Source organism: Limulus polyphemus, unplaced genomic scaffold (assembly GCF_000517525.1).
Source record: "Limulus polyphemus unplaced genomic scaffold, Limulus_polyphemus-2.1.2 Scaffold1332, whole genome shotgun sequence".
Classification (NCBI taxonomy): domain Eukaryota; kingdom Metazoa; phylum Arthropoda; class Merostomata; order Xiphosura; family Limulidae; genus Limulus; species Limulus polyphemus.
The window spans coordinates 222,487-228,516 of record NW_013666942.1 but is presented as its reverse complement, the minus strand read 5'-3'; positions in this window follow the sequence as shown (position 1 = coordinate 228,516).

Here is a 6,030-nt window from a genome sequence, read left to right as displayed (position 1 = left end):
GTACATCCTCTGCACATCTTGCTAGGTACCACTCACAAAGTTCAACTTTCCAGTCAGGATCATCTTCTTTGAGGGCGTGGACTAATGCCGGAATAAAACTTTTCCACTGAACGAGCTTCAAGATGCGATGAATGCTCGATTTTGAGATTCCTGTCTCACGGGCCGCTTGCCGAACAGATTTTATTGGAGATCGGTGGAGACTTTCCACTAGCCCTGCTTCTCTTGTAGGACTGGTGGACGACCGATGTCTTCCGGAACGCTCTTTATGGACGTCTTGAACAGTTCCATCTGCTTCAAACTTGTCTCTGATGCGAGTAATGGTGAGTCTCGTTGGTGGATCTGTTTGAAACTCCCTTCTAAACAGTCTTTGCACTTCAGCTACGTTCTCGCACATCCAGTAGCATTTTAGGATAAATTTCCTTTTCTCAAAGCTTAGTCTTGCTTCTGCCATTACTTCAAATCAGTTGCACCTGTAAAGAAAGAAAGTTTAAGTGGGTTATGGGCTCTAAGAGATTCAACACTTGTCTTCTTTAACTTGAATTATAAAACTTAGATATATCTTAATAAACATTGTATTTATAATCATTCAAAGTGTGTATACATTTTTTGGGACACCCTGTAGATAGAATGGCACCACTAGAGAGAGACAGTCATGAACTTAGTAAGAACTGTTTATTGAGAAAATTAAGTGCATTGCTTTTAAAAAGAGGTGGTACATATCGGTTTCCTGTCAGACCTTCCCATCTTCTTCAGTAATTCATAACTTGGATCTCCTCTTTCAAATCTCAGAACTCGTTGGTTGTCATAATGAATTGAGTTTGCTGTTACTGTTGAAAAAGCCATAGCAATCAAAAGGACAGGACCATAAATATGCCTTAAATTGATGTTATCAACTGAATGAAATTTGTGATTAAGTGCAAGCAGAAGAAAGAATTTTTCAAAGCATGATCAATATGTACTGAACTTAGGAAATTTTCTGTAACTTAGAAACAACATTTAAGGTTCTGATAAATGTAATACGAGTCTTTTTTTTTTAAATGAATATATGATGGTAATTTCATTGAAGTACATAGTAGCATGTGCAGGTCAAAATATGTACATGACATTATTCACAGTTAATTTACTCTGTTCATTTATCACCAATATATAATGTTGTAGACTAACTAACCTTGTAAAACAAAGCTGGAATTAATAAATTTTTAAGTTTAACAACGTACTGATCTTAGTACTTGTATAAGTTGACAATTAGTTAAAAGTTGTGGCTTTTACCGTATCTTGGTCTATTTGTAAACAATTTAGAATTACTGTTTTAAATAGTAGTTTTTGCTTTTTTTGTATAATTTGGATACAATATATCTAATTGAAACATTTTGCTATTTAACTAATATTTTATTAGTGAAATTATTGGAAGCTGACATTTTTAAAAGATTTTTTTTTTCTTGAGATGAAAATATTGTATTCGTAAATGATGTGTTAACTTAAAGATATTCTCTTTTATTCTTGGTATTCCATTGTGTAATATGATCTTTTTTTTTAAGTATCTCGAAATCCTTCAGTTTTAGTTCAACTGTATGCAAGAACAATTAGGATGAATGAATTATCTAAATTAATGTTCATCTTGTAATAAAAGAGTCAGGATTTAGTGATATCAGTTTATGTTCATATATAAATTTTAATGGAAGCAGTAATGAAGAATTAAACAATGGTTTTTAAAGAAGCGTTGTGGGGTGATTTTTTATTATCCTGTCTTTTAGCACTATTTTACAATTTGTGGGTGAATCTTTAACTTCTCAAAAGTAGTTTTATTCATTGGCCAAAATTTCTAAAATATTTTGTGTGTTTTGCATTGCAATGAGTCATAATAGTTTAGATCTAGTCATGTCTGTGGAAGGAGGATAGTTTATTTTGAACTCTGGTCTTATTTAAGCTTAATTTTATTTCAGGACAAAATGTGCAGAAAAGTTAATATCTGAGATGAAAATAAACTCAATAATTAGGAATGAATTTTCAACATTTCATGATGATATTGCACACTGTTGAACATGCATTTAATTTATTTATGGGTAATAAATGCATTATTGAAGAAAGGCGTTGTTGAAGAATGTTCCATTTTACAGATGGTTATCAACTCCTCGATGCTCACATAAGCTTTCTATTTTTAAAATTGTAATTTACCAGTAAAGACGTCCTTGATTTATTGCCACTTAGTTAATTAAGAAATAGTTTTCTGAACAATGAATTTTTAAGATTGAAAACTAAGTAGCACCAAATTATTTTGAATCATAATTTAGATCCAAAAAGGGTAAACTTTGATTAAAGCATTGTTTGTTTTTCCTTTTTTTTTCCTGAAATGACAAATGCAAATTTTTGTTTTCTTTTTCTAGTAGAATGAAATTTAAATGAAAATATGATGTTGAATAATTTAATATAAATTCAGTAATTACATATTAAATAATTTATATAAACTGTTATATGCTATGCCTTTTTTTTTTCCACATCACTGAATTATCTGTTTAGTTGAGCTGTTGGTGTCTGAAATTGTAAATTCAGTCTCCACTGTATGGAAGGACAAAGAATAATAAAGCGATAATTAATAAAAAAAACAGTTTAATGATTTAGTTTATTTATGAGCTAATGGATTAATATTCAGATAAGAATTGTATTAGGAAGATTATGGTAATTTTTCTCTCTTCAAGTGGCCCAGCATGGCCAGGTGGTTAGGGTGCTCGACTCACAATCTGAGGGTTGCAGGTTCCAGTCCCCGTCCCACCGAACATGCTTGCCCTTTCAGCCGTGGGGGCATTATTATGTTGCAGACAATCCCACTATTCGTTGGTAAAATATTAGCCCAAGAGTTGGTGGGGGGTGATGACTAGTTGCCCCTCTCGTCTTCTACTGCTAAATTAGGGACGGCTATCACAGATAGCCCTCATGTAGCTTTGCACGAAATTCAAAACAAACCTATTTTCAAAAAACTAAACTTAACATACTTTTATACAGGAGCAAAGCATAAGAAAATATTTGACATTATATGTATATGAGTGTGTGAGTGTAAAGTAAACTGTTTAAGGCATTCGTGGTACTTTCAAGACAATCCTAAATGCTAGGACTGTTTTTTTGTTTGTTTTTTGAAGAAATAATGTCTTTAGTCGATTATTATGTGTAGTAAATAATACAGTAGTTTCAGAGAAACAGATGAATAAATTGAGATAATAAAGTTATTTTTCTTGTTAAAGGATCAGAACACACTGATAAAGGAATATAAATAATTTTGCATTACATTAAGGGTTTAATGATATGTTTATTTTGAGTTGTCAAGTAGTGTCTTACTAGCAGCTGCTAGTGAGTTAACCCTTCACATCGGTAGGTAGAGCACCAGGTTGTCATGCAAGTTGCCCCAGGTTCAAATCCTGCTTGCTGGAAATATTGAAATTTGATTACCACAATAGAAACTGGGCCTTATCTCGTAGTCAACGTTATCTCAGTAGCTTGATTTGTTAGAAAATTGCCTTAATAGTACATACTAGCAAGTGGCTTTGGCCACAGCTTAAGGTTGGATTACTCTGCCTGGCATACGTATGGAAGTTGTATACAGATTATCCCACTTGGGCTCAGACTAGCCAGATCCCACACCACCACAACAATCCTTGGTCACCTCTGTTTCTTCCACACTGGGGTCAGTCCTCAGGGTAGGAACATGGACAGTTGTTTTGGATGAATCAGACATCAGGTGTTCTTTCTTAGTCATTGGCTGTAGTGAGATAAAATTCATGTACGTTCACAACATCAGCAAAAATCCTATACTTGTTAACTCTCAGACAACCATTTCCCCCTCAGTGACTGACTCTCAATCTTGGTCATAAGTCCTTCTAGTTGTCGAGAATGTCATTTCCTTTAACTAAGAAGCCTTTTTTAAATTTAAAGCACAAAAATTCATGTAAAAGACAGTTCATACATTAGCAGATATAACAAACAGCAAAATGATATCCTGCAGCCATTGCACCTTCCTCCTTCCTATTCACTCGTGGTAAAAATGAATCAATGTAAGACCAATGAAATAGATCTGCATGATAACAAGACATTCAACCAAGATACCGACCGATTATTAGGTAATGCCGAGTCTTCCAATAATTGAGTACTGAGGATAAATGAAATAAACGGACTAGACACAGGGTGAAACCTAAAATTAATGTTTATTATAAAAGAAGTAAGATAATCACAGTGTATGTGTGTGCTTGCTTTTAATACGAGATAATCACTTTTATTAGATCTTATTTCTTGAGTTGCTCAAGCTGAATCCATGTACCAAACTGTCTGAATCTAGCATTTCTTAGATCACAAGAAATGTGTTTTTTACCTAATGTGACTAGCGCTACCCTTGTGACTGGTCATTCTTATTCTAACATAGGTGAGGGCGTAATCTATAGATATCACCTGAAGTGCCATTATTAAAGGACTCTGATATAAACGTCCTTCCACAACTTGTAGTATTGTAGCAATATTTCTTGGACAGAACAGGTATCTGCTTGAGAATAACAAAGACAGCTCGAATGAAATCAGCTTAAGGTGTTATATGAAATTTGCAGTATTCAAGATAAATGTTAAAATCCGGATTAATTACAAAAAGACTGAAACGTGTGGTATATTCATATACCATATAAAAGCAAATAAGTATATCCATTTCAATGAGAATAAAAATAAATTACATAGTACAGTACTAGTTAAACGAAGTTTAACAAATTACGGGAGTTAAAGACAAAAACGGTTTTCTTTAGGTATATTTTAATAAGAGAATAAATTAAGAGTAGTTGATAACCCGTTAACGATTAATAGGGAAGTTAATTTACAGTGAAAGGCACTGACGTTGGAACAATTTTTAAACTAAGGTTACTGAAAACCATTCAACAAAACTGTAATCTCAATTCAATTGCATCGACGTGTACTTATCTTTTTTTTAACTATATTCCTTGCTACAACGTTTACAATAAGCTTACCATAAAAAGTTGAAACTTATAAGCTGCAAGGTAAATCAAGCTACCTAACACTAAAAAAGATTAACTTCAGTGCTGGAAACAAACATTTTCCTTAAGTTTATTTTGAATTTCGCGCAAAGCTACACGAGGGTTATCTGCGCTACCGTCTCTAATTTACAGTGTAAGACTAGAGTAGGGGTCACCAAACTACGGCCTGCGAGGTCAGTTCATCTGGCCCACCGCTGCACTGTGCCACAAATGAGCTAAAATATAATTATTTATATGGAAATATCATAGATTGTAGATGAACTTACTATGTAGAAAAATATAAAATAAGTGTAAGTAAAAATGTCCAAATTTGTCTAATCTGATTTTTGCATCTGACATTAATATAAGTTTTAGGAAAGTCAGTGAAATAAAAAATTCGGCGACTTTTTGCGACTTTGGATATCAGAGCGCTTTTGGTGTAAGTACTTGCACTGAGAGTTCATTCCTGCAGTCGCCCTCTCCATATATTGAGAGATAACTGAACTTCCAAGTATTTTTTCTCCATTTATTGAGAGATAACTGAACTTCCAAGTATTTTTCCTTATTAGTTGTTTCTCCATCTATTGAGAGATAACTGAACTTCCAAGTATTTTTTCTTAGTTTTTTCTCCATCTATTGAGAGATAACTGAACTTCCAAGTATTTTTTCTCCATCTATTGAGAGTTAATTGAACTTCCAAGTATTTTTTCTTAATTTTTTCTCCCTCTATTGAAAGATAACTGAACTTCCAAGTATTTTTTCTTAATTTTTCTCCCTCTATTGAAAGATAACTGAACTTCCAAGTATTTTTCCTTATTATTTCTTTTCCATCTATTGAGAGATAAATGAACTTCCAAGTATTTTTCTTAATTTTTCCTAACATAGATAGCACAGCTGAAAGTAAACATAATCATTTTTGGATTAATTTGGAGGCCAGCGAAGCTGGAACGGTTCCTCCTGGACGGTACAAGTACCCCGGAGCACTGGACCAACGTTTGGGGAGATTTCCAGAACCCATGCTTTCCAACTT